General features: G+C 43.9%; 1 long non-coding RNA gene across 1 annotated transcript in view; it reads left to right on the top strand.

Moving 5' to 3' along the window:
* Positions 1-27,504, top strand: part of LOC109549203 (uncharacterized) — a 99,946-nt gene that overhangs the window by 5,328 nt on the left and 67,114 nt on the right. The window contains exon 3 of the long non-coding RNA XR_012325349.1: positions 15,882-16,001. This is a non-coding gene — a long non-coding RNA (uncharacterized lncRNA). The remainder of the gene's footprint in view (positions 1-15,881; positions 16,002-27,504) is intronic.

Here is a 27,504-nt window from a genome sequence, read left to right as displayed (position 1 = left end):
CCTGCTTGGGAAAATTACAAAATTTTTGAGTTTGTTGCCTCGTCTGTAAAGGTAGGTTTAGTGTAATATTTTACCTTGCAGAGTTGTGAGGATTAGTGACAGCATGATGATGTAACTAGCAGAGTATCTTTAGGTAGCTATTATTAGAAAAATGCAAAATATAGAAGGTGCTCCTAACAAAGGCCAGGATGTTTTCGGTTCTAGGTTTTTGTAGTTTTCACTACTGTCAGGCAGGTAGGGCCATGAGAAGCTTCAGATGTCAGCTCCAGTTCAGAACAGATTATTGTATTGCATGTTCCCTAAAAGTGCAGGCTGTTGCCTGCTTTTTATAGGCATAAAATATAGGCATAGTGCCGATGAGAAACCTGCTACTTTCCTTAATCAAATGAAAGTTAGATTTTCCAAGACTAGAAATGGAGAATATCCAAGAGACAGTCGTTAACACCCCAGCTGTTCTCCCTGAAATTCACCTTCCCGTCGGGACTCTTAATCATCATTTCTGTTATCCTGGGAGAAGGGGAGGGAAATCGATGTGGGGGGGGGATATTGTTTCCCCCTTTACAGTTTGGCATAGATACCTTAATTTCCTTACTTAATTCTCCAGGACATCTGAGACTCGATACAACATTTAAATGTGACTTGACGAGAAGCTCAGGGATATTTAACGAAGAAATAAACTCAATGAGTAAGACAGCCACATAGAGCAACTTACAGAATATGACTTCCTTAGAGTCCTCATCTCAATATTTCCTAAATGCTAATCCCATGCTAGGTTCTGGCTTATGTTCTGTGAGTAGCAATGATCCTACCCTGGAGCCCTCAAGCTAATGGCAGAAAAAGGCATGGAAATATTTTCACCAAAATATATCAGGTATTTTTAAAAGAGAGAGAGAGAGAGCTATATGCACAGGGGTCAACCAACCCCTGGCATACCTCCTAGAGTAGGGGCTATTTCAACTTTTGCCCCCCAGCACCAGCCATCTAGGACACTCTCCTCTCCCTACGCAGGAGAAGGTGCCCAGAGGAAATGGCATTCCTGCTACTAGCCATAATCCCATCCTCCAAGTCTCCTTTTCCTGTCTGAGGACCTGCCCATCCCTCAGTAACTGGCACCAGCAGCCCCTGACATTGTTAAGTCATCCGCCCAAACAGGATCATTCTGTCTCCAGACCCCTCACACTACGTGGAGGAAAGAGGAAGAAGGACGTTTGGCCGCAGTACCTGCCTAGCATAATGGAGGGCCTTCAGACTTTTATAACTTGTATGAGAAGCTGAGAAAAGTAGGCAATAGAAGATGTCCATTGGACTGTATGAACAGTCACGTAAGTGTGTGTTACTAATTTTTCAAGGACAACAGCTCAGGGCAAGAATAGATTTCGATAGCTGTCAGTCTGGGGAGGCAAGTGCCAGTAACCCTTCGTCACTGTCACAGTGTCTTTAGTGTGTAGATCCCCAAAACAGCGGTGCAAATGCATTTACTCTTCTGATCCACCAAGATTCTCCCTGGGATGCAGCCCAGCCAATTGGGAAGGAGGAGGGATAGCCATTCATAATAAGTGGCCCATTCCACTAGCCCTCCGCCAGAGGGGTGCAGCCAGTGGGCCCAGGTTCGGGTTTTCAGATTCCGAGCTCTCCCACTAACCTGTGACTGCTGGGCCTCGCCGCCTTCATCTCAAGGCTGGAGCAAATCCTGTCCATCTCGCATGGTTACTGTGCAGAGGAGAACCAAGGCATGTGTAGAACACCTCCCACTGTCTAACACATAGTGGGTGCTCGTGAATGGTGGCTGATGCTAGTATACAAGGGACCCCAGAGAAGCACGCCAGACTGGTGAGCAGGGGATGTCCCGTTCCACTGCCCAAGGCGTTAACTGCCCTGGAAGAAACGTGGCGTCAAAACTGTGTTAAGAAAAATACATTTCAGGGCTTCCCTGGTGGAGCAATGGTTAAGAATCCGCCTACCAATGCAGGGGACATGGGTTCGAGCCCTGGTCCGGGAAGATCCCACATGCCGCAGAGCAACTAAGCCCGTGTGCCACAACTACTGAAGCCCGCATGCCTAGAGCCCGTGCTCCTCAACAAGAGAAGCCACCGCAAGGAGAAGCCTGCGCACCGCAACGAGGAGTAGCCCCTGCTCACCGCAGCTAGAGAAAGCCCGCGAGCAGCAATGAAGACCCAACGCAACCAAAATCAAATAAATAAATTTATAATAAATAAGTAAATAAATATACTGTGTTTTAAAAAAAAAGAATACATTTCAGATGCTACCCTGAGATGGCCTCAGTCTTCCAAAAGGGGATTGTTCATGCCCATAATGCCACCCAAAATCCAATTGCAGAATTTTTAGGATATTGGCATTTTAAAGAAAAATCAATGAATTTTCTTCATTGTGTTACTTTTATACTTCAATTGTAGCAAACTCTTGATTTTCTCTGAAATTAACCTGGTTTTATTTCTTGAAATTATACTGATACGCATGAATAAGCATCTCACGTACAAAGAAGAAAGCACTTCTTATGTAATTATGTAATTCCCTGAACATGCAAATTACATATGGCGCCGGCTTCCAGATGAAAGCTCCTCTAGACTGTGCACAAATCGACAGGCCTAGAAGGCTCTATGTCTCCCAGTATAAAAATGTTATTTTATAGTGTTTACGTTTGTTAGGTCACTCTCACACCAGAGTGGGATGAATGTGGCCAGATTCTGGGGGAAACATCACCACTTTGCCTGCCACTGGGAAGTTTAGCTGAGCTAATTAGTGGTCTGTGGTAACCTTCACTGATAGATGGGCAAACCACATGAAGAGACAGCCCAGAGAAACTGAAATGCAAATGCCTACCAATCACTTGAATAAAAGGATAAATAAGAGTGATGGACACTCTTATATTGCTGGTGTAGACTGGAACAACTTTTCTGGAAAGTCATTTGGCAAATGTATCAAGAGCCTTAAAAAGTTCACGCCTGAGGGCTTTCCTGGTGGCGCGGTGGTTGGGAGTCTGCCTGCCGATGCAGGGGGCGCGGGTTCGGGCCCCGGTCCGGGAAAATCTCATATGCCGCGGAGCGGTTGGCCCGTGAGCCATGGCCGCTGAGCCTGCGCGTCCGGAGCCTGTGCTCCGCAGCGGGAGAGGCCACAACGGTGAGAGGCCCGCGTACCACAAAAAAAAAAAGTTCACGCCTGAGAGCGTGGGCTTGGGAGTCACACCGGCCGGGTTAAATTTTGGTCACACTCTCATGGTTTTGAGCACATTGAGCACGTTACCCTTTGTGCTTCAGGTTTCTCATCTGTGAAATGGGAATGATAATCTACCTTTTGTAGCATTGCTATGAGGATTCAGTGCAGTAACATTGCAGTTAATGCTTGGTACGTGGCAAACACTCATGAAATGTAGTTACTGCAGTCATCCTAAGGAGCTATTGAGGAACAAGGTCAAACACTTATGCGCAAAAATATTCATCGTAGCATTGTTTAAAATAAAGGAAAGTTGAAAAAAGAAACCCTGAATGTGGAGCAATGGAAAAACTAAGTAAATTATGGTTTACTCAAACAATGGGATATTGTGCTTCTATTTTAAAAAAAATTATGTTTACCAAGCTTTCTTAATGACATGAAAAATGTGTTTTGAAACAATGCTAACCAAATAAAATAGAGTAGAAACTAGATAGGTCACAATATCTTAACTTTGTGAAAAAACTGAATGGAATTGTTGTTTTAAGTACTAATATGTGCCTAAAGCGTACATGTGGCCAGAGGGTTAAGTCACTGGCTGGGATAGTAGGATTATGGGGATTTTTATTTGCTTCTTTTTGTTTATGCAAGTAGAAATAAGTGTGTGCTGGTCATTATAGAAACCGCTTCCCAATGAATATTTTTTAAATACATAGAAATAAAGCTTGGAAGAAACTATGTCCAAATGTCAAATGGTGGAATTATTGGGGAACATTTTTCAATTTCTTTAGGGATATTAGGAAGCAACTAGCTTTCTCTGCCCCTGATGAGTAGGAGGTGGCTAGGCAGAGAGAAGGAGATGCCTCTAGTAAGGAAATCAAGTATGAATGAAGGTGCAAAGACAGGATAAGAAAGGAAAGGACTTTTTGGAAGTGGCTGGCAATGACTAGACGTCCCAGAACAGCTACATTAAAAGGACTGTAGCAGTGAATAATGGGAAATAACACCAAAAAAAACAGTATGTAGGGCCAGAACCATGAGGAGCCCTGAATCTGAAGGAAGGAATTTGAACCTATGGGCACTAGAGAGCCATAGGTGATTTTTATTTTTTATTTTTTTTTAAGTTTCATCTGGTTTGTTTGTTTGTTTTTGGCTGCTCAACTCAGCATGTGGGATCTCAGTTCCCAGACCAGAGATCAAACCCATGCCCCCTGCGGTGGAAGCGTGGAGTCTTAACCACTGGACTGCCAGGGAAGTCCCCATAGATGATTTTTCAACAGTAAGTGACACATGTGTCGAAAGCCAAGCTGAAGGAGTATTAATTTGGCAAAGGTGCACATGGGGTTGAACAGAGAGTCTTAAGATCGGAGAGGGCTTTTTCTCCATTCTTCCATTTATGTATTTATTCATTCAGCGTGCATTGAGCTCCTGCTTTATGCCACGCTCTCTGCAAGGCACCCAGTAAGGCAAGATCCCAGGCCTCAAAGAGTTAACAGTCTGCTGTGAAAATTGGAGAAAGAGAGCAAAGGGCACAAGGGTCGGTTCCCTTTTATGAGCAAGCCCTGAAATGGTCATTTCTACCTTCTAGTTTGAATTCTCACCAAAGCCCCGCTATTTATCCTATGTGACCTATGAAGAAACAGAGGCTCAAAAAAGTTAAGCATGGGGTCGTGCTTCTGGCCACACAACTAATCCCTGGATAATTCCTTCCGTAACATCTTAGGGTAGAGGTCTGTGTCACAGGGAGAGGCCAAATCCTAGGTGGTCAGAGAGGCCCCACAGTGAAGGTGATATTTGAACTTGGACTCTAGTGCACATGTGAGATAGGGCATTTCAGGCCATGCACAGGCATGGGGTCAGTAATGTTAGGACTCCATTACAACCATTTGGGCCCGAGGCGGTAACACTTGGAATTGGCAGTGAGAATGGAAAAGAATGGTCAAGGGCATGAGGCACTGAGGAGAAACTGGCTTCCAGATTTCCAACCTGGGGGGCAGCTGTAATTCCTGAAAGAACCAACAGTATCCGGGGGGGGGGGGAGAAGAGATGAGAGGGTCAGACGCTGGCTACGTTCTGGCATGAGTTCCTGGTCTACACCTTCACACAGGGGCCCAGGGGAAAGTAAGGAGTAAGAAGGTCTCATTTTTCTAAATAACACCTTTATCAGGTGGAAAGAGAAGTAGGCTTTGTGTTTGTACTGTCACAACCCTCCAGTCTGGTTACAGATGGGCTCACATGGTGGATGGCTGAGGACTCTGGTCTCTGGAGCCCCTACACTGGCCATAACTACACATTCCATTTGCCCTCTGAGACACAATTCAGAGCTGACACAGCATCCTGGCCCCCTTTTGTGATGTACGCGAGAGAAGCTGTTGGAAACAAACCATTCCAGGACTGGGCTCATTTCAGCCATTTTCTAGGATCCTTTTGATGGTAGGTGACAGAAACCCAGGTGAAAGCAGCTTAAGGAGAATTTATCTAAGGATATAGGAAAGTCTCAAGGAACACAGAAACAGGAATAGAGCTGGAGCCCGCGTACACAGAGAACCGTGGATGTGGGCCTGCCTTTTCTTGCCCCCTAACCTTCTCTGGTGCCTGGTTCAGACTCCATCATCTCCCTCCGCAGATTCTGTTCCTCTAGTCCACTGGGCAAGAAATGTGGCCTCTGACAGTTTACAACCTTTATAACCTACAGAGCCTGGACCCTCCGGGTTTCCATTTCAAATTTACAAAGAAAGACTGAAAGCACAGCTTGTGTGGAGCTGGCCTTGGACTTCTCAACTAACAGGCATTCACTCCCAGAGGCAGATGGATGGTGTGTGGGTCGTAACATCTCTAGGTCTAATTTCCTTGCTTGGGAAATGGAGATACACTCTCTACCTTGGAGGTTACTACTGTGAAGAGTAGAGGATAAAAAGACATTGGTGATATTCAGACTTCCCACCAAGTGCTCCTAAAGGCAAAAAAAGAGGAGACTGGGACTACCCTGGCGGTCCAGTGGGGAAGACTCCACGCTTCCACTGCAGGGGGTGCGGGTTTGATCCCTGGTGGGGGAACTGAGAGCCCACATGCTGCGCGGTGCAGCCAAAAAATAAAAAATAATAATAAATAAATAAATAAAAAGGATACTGACAGCCTGAGGGGTCCCTTGGTGAAGCTGGAAGCAGGACATTGATTTGAGGTCTTGTTTTTAGCATAAAAATGTGTTGGCTATGGGAATTTAGCATATGATAAAACTGATATCTCAAATTAGTAAAGATAAATTATTTAGTCAGTGATGTCGGGATTGACTGGGTTGCCAGCTGGGGAAAAAAAAAGATCCCTCACAGTCTACAGCAGATTAAATTCCCGATGGAAGAAAGATTTAAATGCAAAAAATGAAATCGTAAAAGTAGTCAGGAAAAGTGCGAAAGACCTTAGCAAAAGAACTCAGAACATGTCCTCATGGTCTGCCTCGTTCAACACTGCAACTCCATCCCCTAAAGCAGCGCTTGGTACAGAGACAGGACTTAATAAACTTTTCGTGGAAAGAATTAATGAGAGAATATTTCTTTTTTTTTTTTTTTGCGGTACGCGGGCCTCTCACTGTTGTGGCCTCTCCCGTTGCGGAGCACAGGCTCTGGACGCGCAGGCTTAGCGGCCATGGCTCACGGGCCCAGCTGCTCCGCGGCATGTGGGATCTTCCCGGACCGGGGCACGAACCCGTGCCCCCTGCATCAGCAGAGGGACTCTCAACCACTGTGCCACCAGGGAAGCCTGAGAGAATATTTCTTAAATCACCTCAGATAGGGGAGAAGCTTTTCTAAAGATGATCTAAAACCCAGGAGCTATAAAAGCAAAGGTAAATTTAGCTACCATATATATGTATAAAACAAATGAGGCGAGGGGGTAGTGGAGGGAACCAAACTAATCAAAAGACAAACATACTGGAGGGAAATATTTGCAATTCACATAGCAAAAGGGACCCTTCCTTAATATTTAAAGAAATTCTAAATGTTGATAAGAAAAAAAAGCCAACAATCTAGTAGAAACATGGAGAAATGATATGAAGAAACAGTTCCCAGAAGAAGAAATACAAATGGGTCTTGAACATTAAAAAAAAAAAAGAAAAGAAAAGAAAAGAAAGATACTCAACCCCCTTCATAATTTAATAAAAGCAAATAAAAACTCTAATGAGATACAAGTCTTCACCCATCAGACTGGCTAAGGTCAGAAAGTTTAAGAACACTGTGTTGTCTGTTGTGCATTGGCTAAAGGATCAGGAAACAGATACTCTGATGTAGTGTGGATTGGGAGCACTCTTCAGAGGACAAGTGGACGATGCAATATGCCCTGTGACCTACTTCCAGGAATCTCTCCTACAGATACACTAACACATGTACAAATGAAGACTATTCAGGGTTATATTTGTTGTAGTGTTGTTTGCAGTAGGAAAATACTGGAAATAATCATCACAGGGCTGGTGAACAAATTCTGGCACATCCATACAACGAAAAACTGTGCAGCTGTTGAAAGAATGAAATAAGTCTCTATGATTTATGAAAAGGTCTCCAAGATGTAGTGTTATCTGAAAACAGCAAGATGCAGGGCAGTGTGTATTTTATGCTCATTATACTAAACAGCAACAACAACCCACAGACATGGGTACTTACTTGGACTGTGTATAGATGATTTCTTGGAGGATTCCCAAGAATCTGGGCATAGTGGTTGCCTCCTGGGAGTGAAGCTGGGTGGTTGGAGAACAGAGGGGTAAATTTTCATTCTAAACCTTTTTATACTTCTCAAATTTTGCTTTATGAAGATGTATTACCTCTTCAAATAATAAATTAAGAACGTGTGTTAATTTAGCATTCTGCTCCGTGCTATTATAGATCCACTATTGATTAATGTAGAAATCATGTTTTACATTACTTACCTCACACTAATTAACTCTCCCTCCCAAATCTTTGAGTGAAATTAAAATTCTAGAAAGATGCAGCACATTTATCCTGGGACTTTGTCTGCTGGGCACACCAACAAGTGGCCCCTTTCTGAAGAGAACAGAACTTTGCAGAGTGTTTGGCACATTAAGTAGCTGCCCTACAAAAGGGAGTTCCTGTCTCTGCAGGAACGGAACTGTTCTGGGAGAGGGGCTGGAGGGAACCTCCGCTCCCCTGGCAAGGACAAGAGGCTGGTGAGTGTCTTGTGCCCTGATCAGGACCTTGGAAGACCTGGAAATCCAAGGTCATATAGGGTCCACATTCTCCAGCCTAGCCCAGTCCCTGGCACATAGTAAGCACCCAAAAAAGTATGTTTCTGGAATGAATGAACATACCGAGAGTTAACGGGAATCTCGCCTGAGGGAGTGACAAATGCCACTGGGAAACTGGGGAAGTCCCATAAATAGATGACATTTAACCTGGGGCTTTATCTTTTCCATTTTTTATTTTTTTGGCCATGCCATGGGGCATGTGGGATCCTAGTTCCCCCACCAGGGATTGAACTGGTGCCCCCTGCATTGGAAGCACGGAGCCTTAACCACTGGACCGTCAGGGAAGTCCCTAACCCGGGGCTTTAAGAAGGAATCCCTCGGGCTTCCCTGGTGGTGCAGTGGTTGAGAGTCCGCCTGCCGATGCAGGGGACACGGGTTCGTGCCCCGGTCCGGGAAGATCCCACATGCCACAGAGCAGCTGGGCCCGTGAGCCATGGCCGCTGGGCCTGCGCGTCCGGAGCCGGTGCTCCGCAAGGGGAAAGGCCACAACAGTGAAAGGCCCACGTACGGAAAAAAAAAAAAAAAAAAGAAGGAATCCCTCACCTGGAGGACAAGGGGGATAAAGCAGGATTTCAGGCAGAGAGAACAGCTTACCTTTGGGCATAAGAGTAGAGGGATTGGAGCTCACAAAACACCTATCTGCCCTGCTTGGAGCAGCCGTCAGATGTTGTCAGTTACCATGGGGGCATCACGTGTGGTGGCGGCTGTCTGACAAAGTGAATTGGGAAAGGTCCAGAAGCTGACAGACAGGAAAGAGAGTAACCAGGCCCCATTCACTTGAAGCCAGAGGAGGCTTTGGGAAGGGAGGCCCTCAGGTGGACCCTCACACACCCCTCCAGAGACTGACTGTGAGATGCTCGCAGCCTATCAGATCCAGCGCCTCGTTCTTAAACCACCCCCTTCATTGTATTCTTGCTCAGTGAGAGACACGAAACAGAGGGCCACGATCGCTTATCCAGAATCCAAAACGCTTCGAAAATCCTAAATCGGTTTTTAAAATTTTGTCAACAAAACCTGCCCTGAGCTGATCTGAAGCTACACGTAGACGTAATTCATTGCACTCTTATGTGTCCGTATATACGTTTTGCTGTAGAAATATGTGTGATTGATGACAGGATGCTGTTCTAGACCCCGCTGAAGGGTTATGTAACATATTGTAGGTGCACCACACTACTTTTAGTACTTAAAATCTGGAGAATTCTGAATTCTGAAACACATCTGGCCCCCAAGAGGTTTGCATCAGGATTTGTGGTCTAACATAATCGACCAACACAAAAAATGTTTAAAAATAAAAGTAATATAATGTCCTGGGTGTAAAAGAAGAAATAAAAGAATAGAAGTGTATAAAAACAGAAGATGTATTTCAACACGTAAATGCTGGGGCAGGACTACATCAGAAGACGGGGGTGGGGGGCGGCAGTGAGTGGCGACATAGACCCCTCCTGTGGAGGGGGCTTGCCTCTAAAGTGGACTTTGAATGTGGCAATTCAAATAAAATTGATAAAGTTATATATATTTTTTGCAACTCAAATGCTAGGAGTCCTTTTTGGATAAGCGGTCTGAGGTGATCTCTAAAAATGGTTCACTATTCACTTGACCCAGAAAACCCCACAGAATCATGCCAATCAAGAGGCTCAGATCTTCGTGTTCACTTTAAGAGCACTCGTGAGACTGCCCAGGCCATTCAGGGTATGCGTATCTGAAAAGCCACCACGTATCTGAAGGATGTGACTTTACAGAAGCAATGTGTGCCAGTCTGTGTTTACAATGGTGGAGTTGGTAGGTGTGCCCAGGCCAAAGAGCGGGGCTGGACACAGGGTCAGTAGCCCAAAAAAAGTGCTGAACTTTTACTGCACATGCTCAAAAATGCAGAGAGTAATGCTGAACTTAAGGGCTTAGATGTCGATTCTCTGGTCATTAAGCATATCCAGGTGAGCAAAGCACCCAAGATGCCACGCAGGACTTACAGAGCTCATGGTCAGATCAACCCATACAGGAACTCTCCCTGCCACACTAAGATGATCCTTCCTGAAAAACAACAGATGATTCCTAAACCCGAAGAGGAGGTTGCACAGAAGACAAAGATATCCCGGAAGAAACTGAAGAAACAGAAACTTATGGCCCAGGAATAAATGCTGCAAAAAAAAAGCAAATAAAAGTAAAAGCAAAAAAAAAAAAAAAACCTACTAGGAGTGGCATTGCCATGATTTTCCAAAATGGTGAACAACTCTCGGGGAAGTTCCAATATAAAAAAAAAATACAGTCTCCCTCAATCTACTCAATAGTTGCATTCCTGGAAAATCTGGTGCGTATAAAAACCATGCAGAATTACTTTGTGTTCATTTGCAAAACGTAATTAGGTTTTAGGCCCAGATGATTATAATGAGGTTTTTTGCTTACAAGATACGTTTTAATGAGACGTTTGGAAGTGATTCACGATGCAGGACAACTCTTTGTTGTGGGTGACTGCCTCACACATGGCAGGGCGCCTCTTGTCCCTGGCTCCACATGTTAAATGTCAGTAGTGTCCCCCAGACAGATGGTTATGACAACCAGAAATGCTCCTCACATTTCCAAAAACCTTAGGGTGGTAACCTCAGGAGGGAACACAGCTCACTCCTAGCCGCCCTCAGAACCACCGAGTGGAGAAGTCGGCAGGGGTTGGCGGGTGCGCCAGTGGAGTCCCAGGGCACGCTCCGTCCAGGTGGGGAATCCTGCAGTGAAGTCTGGACTGAGCAGTTTGGATTTGAAGAACCTTGTTTTCCCCAGAATCTAAGGCTCAGGGAAACACACTGGCATTGGGTGTGCCAGCGTGGAGCTGTGCCTCTCCAATTGGCCAACCTGTGGGATGTTTTGGCCTTGTGCATCGCTTTCCCCTGCCAGTGAGGTGGTGCCTTCTCCAGTGGGTGATGGGCCGCCTGGTACTTGGCTGGTCTGCTCAGGTTGGGGCGTGTCAGGCAGCCCATGGCGGTGCGCCTTCCTTTAAGACTCATTCTCCAAGTCTCTATGTATCTTAGTGGTTAGCAGTTAAACACAGCAGCATATTCACGATAGCCAAAAGGTGGAGGCAACCTAAGTGTCCTTCCATGGGTGCAGGGACAAAAAAAATCGTGTTACATACATACAATGGAATATTATTCAGCCTTAGAAAGGAAGGAAGCTCTGGCACATGCTACAACATGGACGAAACTTGAAGACATCATGCTAAGTGAAATAAGCCAGACACAAAAAGAAAGGTACTGTCTGATTCCACTCTCTAGAGAAGTCAAATTCAGAGACAGAAAGTGGAATGGTGGTTGCCAGGGGCTGGGGAGGGGGGGGATGGGGAGTTATTGTTGAATGGGGACAGTTTCAGTTTTGCAAGTTGCAGAGCGTTCTAGAGGTGGATGACGGTGGTGCTGCACAACAGTGTGAATGCACGTAATGCCACTGGACTGCAGTTAAAAACGGTCAAGACGGTAGATTTTATGTTACGTGTGTTTTAGCGCAAATAAAATTTTAAAAGCTAATAAAGAGGGAAGGTGCTGACGGAAAGACTACGAATCAAGTGTGGGCTCTGCTGTTTACCAGGCTGCTGTGCATCTTGGCCAGGTTAACCTGTCTGAATCTTAGTCTTCCCATCTGTGAAACGGGGATAATGATGTGCTAGGGGTGGGGGGGAATTACGAGGGTCACTAACTCGTGTTTGTAAGCCACAGGGCATGCTGTCTGCACTCAGGAAGTGTGGCTGTTATCGTGCAGGTGGATTTCACTTATTCACTGCTCCAGAAAGCAGTCTTTCCCCTCAGACACTCTCGTAGAAGCATTTGGGGCATTTAGCCTAATAGCAAGGTCATACGGACACTAACAAAGCAGAAGGACTGGGGACCCAGGACGGTGCGTGTATCAGCTTCCTGGGTCTTCCTGCCTGGGGGTCAGCTTCCTCTCCGCCCACAGGGAAGCATTCTCAACTGTACTTTAGGCAACTTCACTGTATCTAGACAAAGGCCTTCTTAACTGACCCTCCCTCCCAGAGGGACACTTCTCCGTAAGTGGAAAACCTCCAGCATTCCCCTTTAGACTCTTAGGGAGAGTTGATCATTGTTGACAGCAACAAGCATTCATTTTCTTTTGTTTTGATTAAACAATAATTTGATTGGAAAATGCTTCCTGGTGCAGTAATTAATGACCCGCTGGAGCTGCTAACGCTAGAGGTAAAGCAAAAGGCACCTAACTCAGCTAGCATTAGCTACCAGGAAATGTTAGACCTGGAGGGTAATCCCTGCTGGTACAAACTCTGAAATGGGGAGGGAGCAGAAGAGAAAAAAAAAAAAAAAAAAAACCTAAGCAATTTCTTCTTGCGCAATGAAAAGTTTAAAAATGGAGCGTCGTGTTGCCATAGACACAATTCCTGGCTCTGGGCTGTCCTCCATGCCTGCATCCAGCCGCACAGCAATTAGACACGGTTTTCAGCAGGGCAGCTGAGCCTCCCAAGTACCTATAATGAATATCTGCAGCTCCAGGCTCCCGCGGAAATCCTCAAGCCTTCACTTGTCACTATAATTTCCTTGGGAAGTGTTTCTAATTACATATTTCTTGCTGCCTGCTCCAGGTCAAGTCTTCTTGTATACAATATTCGAATTACATAAAACCACAAAACAGTGAGAGCGACCCTGGAGTGGTCCAAATTGCTATGTATTTGCTTTTAACTTAGTAGTTAAGCATTACTGGGTGTAATAGGGCATCGTTTGCATGAGCAAAAATAACGTTAAAGGAATGTGCCTCATTCTTTTTGAATCTCTGTAGAGGTCAGACCCATTTCAGCAAGACATTTATATAATAACAGAATTCCCAACTCCAACACATGGACCGTTTAACTATTATAGCAGGGTCTTTGTCAAGAGGAACTTAATTCTTTTGTATTATCTCCTGGGACCTGCCATCTAGGGAACTTCTGGCAGTGTAGTTCCCTGGAGGTGGTCTGTTAGTTTAGGTAGTTCTCCAAGATGTAAGACAACCTTCACCCGCTAATTCTTAGAGAAAACTGAAGTCAAATGAATCTCAATCCAGATGCTACTGTATGGATGTTAAATTTTCTTTGGAATTGAGTAAATTGGAGGATTCTTCAGCTCTTGAAGAAGAGGCAAAAATGGTTTTCCAAAAGGGTGGGTTGGCTAGGGTTGGGGGTTCCCCTCCTTACAGGGGAGGGGTCTAAGTCCACCACCCTCTCTACCTTGCCTTGTGTTACGGAAGATTGAGCACCTGCAGGACCCAGAGTTACTGACTACCTGATCGTCTTGGGGGGCCTGAGGAGCTGTGCTCAGCTGAGCCTCCAGGCAGTGCCCACTGGGGGAGGGCCGGTTCTGGCCCCGGCTTGCAGTTGATGCAAGAACATGTTCCGACCCTGTTCCCTAAGGAGTTTCAGCAGAAAGTGGCAGCCCTGCAAGAAACAGCATTTGCTCTAGGCTTGCTTCTGCCCACTGGCTCCTCCTCCCAGTCTCTAAATGTTGAGGCCTAGGGTTCATTCCGGGACCTCTTCTCTCTGTCTGCACTCAGTTCCTAAGTGATGTCATCCAATTACGAGGCCCTGAATCAATACCATCTGTAGCAGATTGTGTTTTCCAGAGTTGGCCACAACAGTATCTCCATCCCATATGCTCTTCTACAACGTGGTCTTCACACTCTTTCCATGGAGAGGAGGGATCTATATCCACCACCCTCCCCATCCCACCTTGAGTCTTGGCAAGCTCTAGCTCTCTGGTAGCCCAGAGGATGAGGTGGAAACGATGCTGCATGACTTCCAAGGCTAAGTTAGGAAAGACGGTGCACTTCCACCTTGTTCACTGGTACACTCACTTTTGGAGCCCTGAGCTGCCATGTAAGTGGTCCAGCTACCCCAAGGAAACCCAAGCCACATGGAGAAGCCACTCTAAGCGTTCCAGTTGACAGCCCCTGCTGAGGTCCCAGTGAACAGCCAGCTTCAACTGCCGGATTTGTGAGTGAAGACACTTCCTGGTGATTCATGTTGCTTCGAACCCTTGAGTCTTCCAAGCTCAGACCCAAGATTTGTGGAGTAGAAACTAAACACTCTTGCTGTGCCCTGCCCTGAATTTCGAACCCACGAATTGGTGGGTAAATGAAATAGCTGTTTTAAGCTAAGTTTTGGGGTCATTTCTTATATAGCAGTACTATCGGCAACACCATCTGTATGCCAATGACTCCCAAGTTTCTATCTCCAGCTTAGGGCCTCTCTCTGAGCTCTAGACTCGCGTATCCCACTGTTGATTTAGCTTTTTCACTTGGATGTCAAACAGGCTTCTCGTAGAACATGTCCCAGATGCAACGATTGACCTACCCTGCCCTGCAAAGCTGCCCTTCCCTCAGGTGTCCTCATCTCAATAAATGACACTGAAACCCAACTGCTCAGACTCAAAATCTAGACATAGTCAGTGACTCTTCTCTTTCTCTCCCAACTCCCATCCCATCCATCAGCAAACCCCATCAGCTCTACTTTCAAAACATTTCCCAGATAGGATTACCTCTCACCTACTCTACTGGTATAACCCAAACCCAAAGTGCATCTTCTCTGTCCTGGATTATTGCTATAGCCTCCTAACTGGTCTCCCTGCTTCCACTCCTGGCCTGTAGTCCTCACCTCCATCAAGTCTCCAGAAGGCACAGTAAACATCTCAAGATGTAAATCACAGCAGGAGCCTCGACTCCTCATTCACTCATCTGGTTGTTGACCAGGAATCTAGCTGGGGCTGTTGGTGAGAACACTTACATCCAGCCTCTCCATGTGGCCTGTACTTCCTCAAAATGTGGTGGCTGGGTTCAGAGACCAAGTGTCCCAAGAGAGAGGAGAGCCAGCTAGGAGTGCATTTAGGATTTAGCCTTGGGCGTCATGCAGCAGCGCTTCTGCCACATTCTACTGGCTGAGGCAGTTAGGAAGGTCCACCCAAGTACAGAGGCAGGGAACACAGACTCTACCTTTCCATGAAGCCTGTTAGGGTCACACTCTAAGAGGAGCATATATAATGGGATATACATTGGTGCGGCCATCCTTGGGAAGTATAATCTGCCACACTGTTCAAGAAGATTTAACTACATAAAAAAGAAAACCGTACACCAAAAAATTCCATAAGCATAATGTAAATGCAAAAGACAGTATAAAGAAATGCTAACTCTTTTTCCTAAGCCCCTCACTGAGCCCCTCCTCTAGGCTTTGTGGGTTGATTACAGGCATATTTGGCTGCTTAACATTTTGGTTTTTATTTATTTTTAATTTTTTTTGGCCAGGCCACACAGCTTGTGGGATCTTAGTTCCCTGACTAGGGGTTGAACCTGGGCCCTCTGCAGTGAAAGCGCGGAGTCCTAACCACTGGACCACCAGGGAATTCCACCCCCCCCCTTTTTTTGTGTGTTAATACTGCAGAGGGAAACTGAGTCTAATGTGCCTGCTTCCTCTTCTCTCTGACGGCAGGAAGAAGAGAATGATGTCTCCTTCATCTCAACCTATAAGGCTCGCTTCAAATGATACTTTCTCCACAGACCCTCCCTGACTTACACTGTGTGAACACTGAGTTTTTCCCCATCTCACAAGGTACTTATACTTTCTTCCTTGTATTTCAGTCTCTTTTAAATATCTGTCTCTTTTAAATCTTACCTCTCTTTAATTCCTCCAGGGTATACTGAACTATAAATTTCTCAAGGGAGAGGGACTTTTTTTGGATTCATCACTGTTGCTTTTCTGCTCTGATCTTTGCACTGTTCACATGTGTTAATTATGCAATGTGTGCTGGTGGAATTCATGAAGAAGCAGTTGTGTCCAGTGTCTGTCTCATCTATATTTAATAATCCTGGAATGTAGTAGGTGCTCAATTAAAACATGTTTTTGGTGAATGGATTGTGATCTACTAAATACAGGACATTTAAGGGTGAAGTAAGCATAAGAGCTGGTCCCAGCCTTCAGTTACTATTTATACCTTGCCCAACAATGAAAAAGCTATCACAAGACAGGTCATGATTATGATTTTTTGACAAAAGTCTGTGGGACTTAGAGAAAGCTTTTCTAAACCTATATAGCCAAAGTCAGAAAACATAAAGGAGAAAACTGATAGTTTCTACTGCATAAAAATGAAACACTTCTGTACATCTAAAAAAAATCATAAATACAAGTAAGGCAAATGGAAAGCCAGGAAAAATTTGTCAGTATATTAACAAAAAGTTACTATCTTTAATATTGGAAGAGGTCATCTATGTCAGTAAGAAAAAGACAAACATTTTTTAGTTAGGGAAAGGATATGAATACTCAAAACAAAAAGAAAAATATAAGTGATTAATAAACAGAAGAAAGAAAACCTTTAACCTCATTAGCAATCGTAGAAATTCATAGGAAAACCACACTGAGGTAACATTTTTCTTTTATCAAATTGGCAAACTATTTTTGTTAAAATAATCTGCAATGTTGGCATGATTAGGAAGACTGAAAATTGATGTTTAAAATGGACATGCTTTGTAACCCGGCATTTCAACATCCCCAATTTATGCCAAAGAATTTATTGCTGAGGTTTGCCAAGATCTGTACACAAAGACACTTCATGAAGTACTGATTTTAATAGCAGAAAATTGGGATTAATGTCCAGCAATTGGAATTAAATTGGTTAAATAAATCATAGCACCACCCTGTGATACAACATTATATAGCCATTTCAAGTGCTGATATGAAATAATATTTAATGAAGTGGGAACATATTCCTGTTACATAGTTAATTTAAAGTTTCAATTTATCAAGCAAATGTAGAATTGTTTTCTTTTTCATCATATATATTTCCATAATCAAAAACATGCATAGAAGAAGCCTGGAAAGATTTACATCAAAAATTTTAGGATTCTGTGATTTTATTTTTTCTCACCTCTTTTTTTTGTGTTTTTAAACTTTCTAGGGAATTCTCTGGCGGTCCAGTGGTTAGGACTCTGTGCTTCCATTGCAGGGGGCACGGGTTTGATCCCTGGTCGGGGAACTAAGATCCCACAAGCAATGCAAGCTGTGTGGTGCGACCAAAAACAAAACAAAGCAAAACAACTTTATACAGTAGCGTTCTTTTCTATCCAGGAAAAAAATACCATTATTTCTTTTAAGTGGTGTGGAAGTTGCCCCTGCAGTATGGGTGGGAATGCCAGTTCTGGCTATTTCCTTTGAAAATATCTCTAGGTGCCATGGGTACACATTTACAAGAGCCCATTTTCTCCTGAGAATAGAGTGAGGGTGGAAGGAATTTTGGTGAATGTTTGTATTTGCAGCTTGTCCTGCAGTAAATCTTTAAGACTGTGGGAATAGGCGCTTTGCGCTCTGTTGAGCTGGCGAATGTATGTCAGGTTTCCTGTCCTCCGTCATGTGCAAGGATCTGTGAGTGGAGGGTTTCATTAATCTAAATGCATCTGCAACCCCATCAGGAGCATTTCAGTTTCATGGACAAGTGCTTTGCTTTATTTGCTTTATTTGCTCCTGATGGAAATAAAGGGATGATACAATTAGTTCTGTCCGCTGCACGTGGGGGTGGAGCTTAAGTGAATTAAAACGTTCTGTGGCAAAGTAAACATGAAATGGGCATGAGAAGTTGGATAGCAAGAGGAAAGCAAAGTTTACTGATTTTCTCCTTTACTTGGCTCTCAGGTTTACGAGGATACACAAAAATCAGACAAAGAAATTTGATGGGATTTAGTCTCTGAAACTAAAAAATAACATCGCCACTGATTCAGCCTTCATGAATCCCTCTGACTCTATTTCCAAATATAAGCCCTATATAAAACCACCCCGTTTCACTTTGGGGACCACTAAAACAAGTGACTCTTATACGACAGAGCAAAAGAAGACGTTTTAATAATATGTGTGTTCAGATGCTTGCATCAAATGTTAAAAACCCGTCAATTCACAATGCAGAATACCACCTGCCCACAGGTACAACCAAAAACGTTTCCTTTGCTCCAAGGGATCTTTTTTCCATTTTATTATTGCTAGTATAAGAGATCAGGAAATGTCTTAAAATGCACAAGTGGTTTTGCTGACTTTTTATGTGGTTTCTTTTGAATTCAGGAAGCTTTGAATGACATAAATGAGCTCTGTACAGATGTTTCTAGAAGGTTTATGGCTCATCTCTGAGGTTCCCAGAGAGTGGTCAGCTCCACATCACACCTCCTGGGACCCCATGGCCCATGACAATGAAATCAAAGGAGGCTATAATTTTCTCTCAGCCTTCTTTGGGCTTGAAAACTGGAAACAGCACAGAAGACCATACATTCAATGACACATCAAATTGGCATCTTCCCTGTGCCAGCAGCCATGCCCACGAGCTGTCATGGTGTGGTGTGTTACAGTCCTTGACCTGCTGGTGTTTATAGCTGGGGGTGAGAATGGAGCCAGGGAGGGGACATTAATTTAATAGGCTTCTGGGTGTTTCCATCCTTATTTCACTCTTGGACAAGCCGAAGAAGGAAATGGTTTTCAGCAACCTCTGTGATAAAAACTATTTGCTTATTCAACTGAGTTATCTCTAAAAAATGTTAAAGGACAGTTTAATAATCACTGTCCCCCAACTGTCTCTCTCTAAATATAGTTCACGTATATGAACCATGAATCTCTCTCTTCCTTTCCTCCACACTCTCCCCGATTTCCCCCCAAACTGGCCTACTTTAGCTCTTTGCTCCTCTCCTTTTTCTCATCTTTTATCCGATGGATTTTTCCTTCTTCTTCTCTAGCAACTCTCTGTTCTTTCCCATGTAAATCAAACCAGCCTACCTTGGCCATTCTCTCTAACACCCACAAAGGCCCAGAGTCTACCGGGAAAGGGAGAATTCTCTTAATGGGTGTGATAACTCCAAGTATTAGATACTATTAACTCACCAGACAGACAGATGAGAAACCCGGACACAGAGAGGGCGAGTAACTTAGCGAGGGCTGTGCAGCCCTCGAGCAGCAGAACCAGCCTTCAAAATTCCTCATTCCAAAGCTTGGGCTGTTTCCAAAGTACAAGCGGAGGTCCTCAGGGAGGGCTCTGGGTGGATGAGGAACAGAATTAAGTCATATTTACCGACAGCCACATCCTCTTAGATTCGTGGAGCGGCTTCCGTGCCCAGGACAGGAAATAGCCCTTCTCCCAGGAAGCCCCCCGTGGTGTGTGTCTCAGGCGACACACACATTGTGGAAAAACAGCATTCTTGTTCTCAGAGGCCAGTATCTGCACAGCGCCAGGGGACCTCTCACACTGTTTTCCCATGAATGGTGCCCCCTGGAGTTGTGTGAGGGCTCGGCCTTGGCGGCACAGTTGCTTTATTTCTCACGTTGCTTTTTTTTGGAGGTCTTGAGGGGAAGGACTGTGACATCTGCTCTTGGAATGTTTCCAGCCCTGCTGAGGTTCAAAGCCCGCATCTGTTCCAGGGTCTTTCACTTCTGGTTCCTCTCAGTTCTCACTGACACTTGGGGCGGGGACTGATAAGCTAAGCTTAAAATTCACGTTGTCTTAAGAACCTAGAAGAGGCAACTCACGTAGTTGGAAGTATTTGAAAGACTCTGAGAAAAAGGTATCCCAAAATGTATGTGCGAATGTACATTCTCTAGAAGTTACTGTCGTGTAAAATTCAGAAATAACCACTTTTAGGTGAGAATCTATGAGTCATTTTGGTGAACGTGGAGTGGGGGAGGGGAAGAACAGGAAGCGAGGAGACTTCAAGGTTTCTGTAGAAATAATTCGAGGGTAGGGGCATCTTCTCTCCCTTCGTCCCCCTTAGGTAGGTTTCCCGACTTTGCTGGACCCATTAGAGTCTGAACTCCGCTTTCCTGTGGCCAAAGGGCCACGGCAGTTTCCTAGGGGAAACTCCTGGGAGCTGGTGACCAATGGGAAGACCAGCAACAGTGAGAAAAACAGCCTTGATCTGTGGACCAAGGGCGGCTTTAAATGAGTGAAACTCCATGTACGTGGGGTTTGAATAAGCCTGTGCATCCTAACCCATTTATAGTACCTGTATTTGATCTGCTTTTAGCATGATGACCAATCAACAGACAGTTGGCTTACAAGAGCTAGAAGGGAAGGGAAGCTGAAGGAGGCTTCTCGAAAGCAATGCCACCTAAAACAAAACCATTTCTCGTGGCTGGCTTTCATCTGTCAGAAAGCTTTGCACGTGAGATCAGGGGTATTGAAGCAAGAAGAAGGGAGTTATGGCTTTTGTTCCTCTCTATTCTGAATCAATAAAAGTAACAAACCTTGTGTGATTACAGTAAGAAATATATACTTGGTCTTCCTTACCCGTTCCTGGCCCAGAGCTCCTAAATCCCTTGGAATTCCCTGGATGACAGGGACTCTTTTTATTTTTTCTTCAACATCTTCATTGGAGTATAATTGCTTTACAATATTGTGTTAGTTTCTGCTGTATAACAAAGTGAATCAGCTATACATATACATATATCCCCATATCTCCTCCCTCTTGTGTCTCCCTCCCACCCTCCCTATCTCACCCCTCTAGGTGGACACAAAGCACCGAGCTGATCTCCCTGTGCTATGCAGCTGCTTCCGACCAGCCATCTATTTTACATTTGGTAGTGTATATATGTCAATGCTACTCTCTCACTTCGTCCCAGTTTACCCTTCCCCCTCCCTGTTTCCTCAAGTCCATTCTCTACATCTGTGTCTTTATTCCTGCCCTGCCCTTAGGTTCATCAGAACCTTTTTTTTTTTTTTTTAGATTCCATATATATGTGTTAACATACGGTATTTGTTTTTCTCTTTCTGGCTTACTTCACTCTGTATGACAGACTCTAGGTCCATCCCCCTCACTGCAAATAGCTCAATTTCGTTTCTTTTTATGGCTGAGTAATATTCCATTGTATATATGTGCCACATCTTCTTTATCCATTCATCTGTTGATGGACACATAGGTTGCTTCCATGTCCTGGCTATTGTAAATAGAGCTGCAATGAACATTGTGGTACATGACTCTTTTTGAATTATGGTTTTCTCAGGGTATATACCAAGTAGTGGGATTGCTGGGTCATATGGTAGTTCTATTTTTAGTTTTTTAAGGAACCTCCATGCTGTTCTCCATAGTGGCTGTATCAATCTACACTCCCACCAGCAGTGCAAGAGGGTTCCCTTTCCTCCACACCCTCTGCAGCATTTATTGTTTGTAGAGTTTTTGATGATGGCCATTCTGTCCAGTGTGAGGTGATACCTCATTGTAGTTTTGATTCGCATTTCTCTAATGAGTAGTGATTTTGAGCATCTTTTCATGTGTTTGTTGGCCATCTGTGTATCTTCTTTGGAGAAATGTCTATTTAGGTCTTCTGCGATAGGAACTCTTTTGTTCTAATTAGGCTCCTCTTGGCTGGCCCCTAGGTAGCTTCAGGATGGGGCTAGTCTCCAGAAAGGCCAAGCTATGGTTAGAGGCATGGACCTATGGGGAAAAAGGAGGGGTTAGAGACGGAGTTCAACCACCAATGGTCAATGACTTAATCGATCACACCTACGCAATGAAACCTCCATAAAAACCCCTAAACAATGGGTTTTGGAGAGCTGCTGAGTTGGTGAACGCATCTTGGTGTGGGGGTGGGGGGTGGGCAGCAGACCCAGAAAGGGCGTGGAAGCTCTGCATCCCTCCCCCATACCTTGCCCTATGCATCTCTTCCGTTGCCTGTTCCTCAGTTGAAGTCTTTATCGTACACCGGAAATAGTAAAGTTTACCTGAGTTCTATGAACCGTTCTAGTGAATAATCAAACCTGAGGAAGAGGTTGTAAGAACCACCAAATTTATAGCTTGTTGGTCAGAAGTACCTGTGACAACCTGGGACTACGGCCAGCCTCTGAAGTAAGGGGAGTGCGGTTTTGTGAGACTGAGCCTTAAACCTGTGGGGTCTGCACTAATTCAGTGGAGTTAGTGTCAGAATTGAATGGAATGGAATTGTAGGACACCTAGCTGGTATGAGAACTGGAAAATCTGTTGGTACAGAGGAAAAAACCCGCCTCATTTGGTGTCAGAAGTGGTATGAGTGGAAACAATACACCTTGTTACAAGTGTTCTTTGTTGGGGACTGAGAATTCTGCAACCTTGAAACAATGAACACTGGGGTTTCGAATAGAGCAGGCAGGGACAATTAATAGCCTTCTGGCTGTGTCTGTTTTTTCACTCTTGGACAAGCAGATAAAAGAAGATGGTTTTAAACAGCCGGTTTGATAAAACTATTAGTTCATTTGAGGTTTGGGGAGGGTTGTTTTATTTTTTTTAAAGATAAATAACTGTTAACTGCTGTACCGTGTTGTAGGGCTCATGCCTGCCCTGTTGTCCCGGCTCTGGCAACAGTGGGAGAGACTCAGCAGCCTGGGATCCAGAAGTGACCTGCTGGCTATGCTGGTGACGCTGGACAAACAGCTGGGCCGTAGACCACATACTTGAGGAATGTTTTCCCAGCCTGGCCAGGGGAGGTTGCGCACTGTCCCGGTTTGTTCATCCACTTTCTGCAGCCAGTGTAGAAAAAGCAGGTCCAGCAGGGGCCGTTGTCACAAATCGATGATATGTACCTCACATTCAAAGTTCTTCACATATTGTTATGCTATATAAAAATAACATTCTATTTGTCATTTATGTTTTTTAGAATCAAAGTGTGTTCACTATGCAAAGATGAGTTGACAACATATTCTCTAAACATAGCTGAAGAATGTTAAGAAACCGGAATAGTATTTTAGAGAGAAGCGCACTTGCTTTCAATGAGTAAAACTCCATGTGCTTGGGGTATGAATAAGCCTGAACATCATAATTCATTTTAATATTTGTCTTTGATCTGCTTTTTGCATAATGATCGATCAACAGACATTTGAGTGACTGCTTGAAGAACCTTTGATGTAGAAAATGCTAGGCTAGAATCATGATCTCGTGCCCTATTTGGACTCTATGGAAAAGAAAAGTACTCCTTCTCGTTTAGCATTCAGGAGAAATTCCTTCATCAGTTTATGTTGGTATTAGCAATTCATAATCTACTAAAATGTGGAACAGAATAAAATTAAAAGATCATAATAAAGAGCTGAGTACAGGCTTTCTAAAAACTCAGTCATCAACACATTAAAGTGATGTGTCCAAGCTGTGGTCTTCTTAGAAACTGTCTAGAAAACTCTGTCTTCATAGAAACTCTCTAGTCTCCCCCACCCCCGCCCCAGAGTGTTTTTTTGCTCCACAGTAGTACATAAACATTATCAACTGCTTTGAGTTGCCAGTTGTTTTTCCCAAGAAAAACATGCTGTTGTTATCAAGTATCTAGGTTGTGAAATTTTTACAGCTTCTCAAAAGCTCTTCATGAAGAGAAATGTTCTCCAGCAAGGATAGCAATCACAGCCTCAGACATACACACACACACACCCCCTTATCCTTCAAAAATTCAGAACATTCATGCCTGTGTCAACATGATTTCAGATAAGCACCAACCCACGAACCCAAACATTGTGTTGGCAGAGCCAGGAAACAAAGAAAAAGCAGTGATCTGTTTGCCTCCACCTCATCTGCCACCATGGGCACTGTGTTTTAATGCATTTTTGTTAGGTAGCCAACCCTGCCGTAATTTGTGTCTACTTGGGCCTTTTACTAGGAAGTATAGTTTCTGATTTTTAGAAGAAAAAATTTGTTTTCTTAAAGACAGAACTGTGAATGTCAGTCACTTAATGAAGGCAAAAAAGATATATGAGGTTTTAAGAAATCACATTTAGGGGACTTCCCTGGCGGTCCAGTGGTTAAGACTCTGCGCTTCCACTGCAGGGGGCATGGGTTCGATCCCTGGTCCAGAAACTAAGATCCTGCATGCCGTGCAGTGCGGCCAAAATATATATATTAAAAAAATATCACGTTTAGAAGGAACACAGTCATTTATATCAGCCTGTCATGAGTATTATTGCCCCAGCAGATACATGAATTACACAGCAGGGTCTTTTTGGTCACAGTTTGTAGCATGACTCGCCTAGATTTACCAACTGCTGAAGGAGCTGATGAAACAATGCTTAAAAAAAAAAAAAACTTGCACATCTATTTAAATTTTAAAATATTGTATATAAATAGCACTTTCTGTGACCAAAGTCCCCCAACTCCCATTTAAAAACTTATATGGTGTTTTCTCCACGATCATGGATTGCCTTTCTGGCTGGACTGTAAGCTTCTTTTTTTTTAAGTGAAATATAGGTGACATGCAATATTATATTAGTTTCAGGTGTACAACTTAGTGTTTCACCATTTATGTACATTATGAATTGATCACCACAGTAAGTCTAGTAACCATCTGTCACCACGCGGAGTTATCACAATATTATTGACTATATTCCCTATGCTCTGCATTACGTCCCTGTGACATTTATTTTATAACTGAAAGTTTGTACCTATTAATCTCCTCACCTATGTCAGCCAACCCCCCCATGCTTCCCCTCTGGTGACCACCAGTTTGTTCCCTGTATCTATGAGTCTGTTTCTGTTTTGTTTTTTGTATTCAACATATAGGTAATATCATACAGTATTTGCCTTTCTCTGACTGACTTATTTCACTTAGCATAATACCCTCTAGGTCCACACATGTCTCAAATGGCAAGATTTCATTGTTTTCATGGCTAAGTAATATTCCATTGTGTATATAGATATAGATATTATATAGCTCCAAATCTTTATTTATTCATCTATTGATGGACACATATTGTGTCCATATCTTGGCTACTGTCAGTCAGTGGACATAGGTGTGCAGATACCTTTTCAGATTAGTGTTTATTCATTCAACCACTCTATGTCTTTTGATTGGAAGCCTTTAGTCCATTTATAGTCAAAGTAATCATTGATAGGTATGTTATGTATTGGCATTTTAATTATTTTCGAATTGTTTTTGTAGTTCTTCTCTGTTCCTTACTTTTCTTGTTCTCTTCCCTTGTGATTCGATGACTTTCTTTTGTGCTGTGTTTGTATTCCTTTCTCTTTATTTTTTTGTGTCTCTGTTATAGACTATTCGTTTACGATTACCATGAGGTTCATGTAAAATAACTTATGTATATAGCAGTCTGTTTTAAGTTGATGGTCGCTTAATTTTGAGCACATTCTAAAAAAACTACATTTTTACTCCCCCTCGCACATTTTATGTTTTTGACATTGTATTTTACACATTTTTACTTTGTGTGTCGCTTAGCTAATCATTTTAAATATAGATGATTTTACTACTTTTGTCTCTTAACATTCATACCACCTTTACTATATGTTTGCCTTTACCAGTAAGATTTTTTCTTTCATAATTTTCTTGTTTCCAGTTATGGCCTTTTCTTTTCTGTCTAAAGTTCTTTTAACATTTCTTGTAAGGCCAGTTTAGTGGTGATGAGCTCCTTTAGCTTTTGCTAAAGGATGGCTGGGGAACCGTCTCTCCTTCAATTCTGAATTATAACCTTGTCAGGTAGAGTTTTATTAGTTGTGAGTATTTTCTTTTCAGGACTTTTAATAAATGGTGCCAGTCCTTTCTGGCCTGTAAAGTTTCTGCTGAAAAATCAGCTGGTAGTCTGTGGGGGTTCCCTCGTATGTAACTAGTTGTTTTTCTCTTGCTGCTTTTCAGATTGTCTCTTTAACTTTTGACATTTTAATTATAATGTGTCTGGGTGTGGTTCTCTTTGGGTTCCTCGTGCTTGGGGCTTTCTGTGATTCCTGAACTTGGGTGTCTGTTTTCTTCACCACATTAGGGAAGTTTTCAGCCATTATTTATTTAATAGGTTTTCTGTCCCTTTCTCTCTGTCCTCTTCTGGGACCCTATAATATGAGTGTTAGTACACTTGATGTTGTCCCAGAGGCCCCTTAAACTATCCTCATTTTAAAAAATTCTCTTTCTGTTTGCTGTTCCAATCTGATGATTTCCAGTTCCCTGTCTTCCAGATCACTGATATCTTCTGGATCTTCTACTCTGCTGTTGATTCTCTCTAGTGTGTTTTTCATGTCAGTTATTGTATTCTTCAGTTCTGACTGGTTCTTTTTTCTATTTTCTATCTCTTTGTTGACGTTCTCACAGAGTTTATCCATTCTTCTCCCAACTTTGGTGGCCATCTTTATGACTATTTCTTTGAACTTTTTACCTGGTAAATTGCTTGTCTCTGTTTCATTTAGTTATTTTTCTGAAGTTTTGGCCTGTTCTTTCATTTGGAAGGTGTTCCTTTGTCTCCTCATTTTAACTAACTCTTTGTGTTTGTTTCTTTTTTTTTTAAAAATATTTATTTCATTATTTGGCTGTGCTGGTCTTAGTTGTGGCACGTGGGATCCTGGTTGTGGCGTGCAGGATCTTTGTTGTGGCATGCGGGATCTTTAGTTGCGGTATGCAAACTCTTAGTTGCAGCGTGTAGGATCTAGTCCCCTGACCAGGGATCGAACCCTTGAACCTGGGCCCCCTGCATCGAGAGCATGAAGCCTTAGCCCCCGGACCACCAGGGAAGTCCCTTTGTGTTTGTTTCTATGTATTAAGTATATCAGCTACATCTCCAGGTCTTGAAAGAGTGGTCTTATGTAGTAGGTGTACTGTGGGGCCTTGTGGCACATTCCCCCCCACCCTGTCATCAGAGCCACATGCTCCAGTGGGCTGTGTGGGCAGTGTATGCCCTCCTGTTGTGGTTGGGCCGTGATTGCTACAGGTGCATTGGTGGGCAGGGTTGGTTCTTAGCCATGCTGGCTGAGAGGTCCTGTCACAACTGCTGCAGGTGTGCTGATATGCGGTCCTGGCCCCCAGTGTTTCAGTGCCTGGCCGTGACTGTTGCAGGCATGCTGCTGTGTAGGGCTGGCCCCTCCTGGAGCGGGAGCCACCCCCTGGAGTGGGCACTGGTGCTGGCCAGGGTGGCCTGCCGGGTGGGAGAGGGCAGGAGCCACTTCGGAGGGGCCGGCTGGGGTGGGCAGGTTGGGCAGGGCTGGTCCTCAGGGGAACACCAGGGCAGGACACATGGAGTTAGCTAGTTTGATGAATAATGACAGACGTAGTACCCACCCAGGCCAGCTAGGTGGAAGGAGAATCTTTTAAATGGCGCCCAACAGCATTTCAGTCCCAGAGAAGGTTCCACCAGATCGCCGCCCCTCCAGCA

The sequence above is a fragment of the Tursiops truncatus genome, chromosome 13 (assembly GCF_011762595.2).
Source record: "Tursiops truncatus isolate mTurTru1 chromosome 13, mTurTru1.mat.Y, whole genome shotgun sequence".
Lineage (NCBI taxonomy): Eukaryota > Metazoa > Chordata > Mammalia > Artiodactyla > Delphinidae > Tursiops > Tursiops truncatus.
This window is presented reverse-complemented; position numbering and strand designations above follow the sequence as displayed.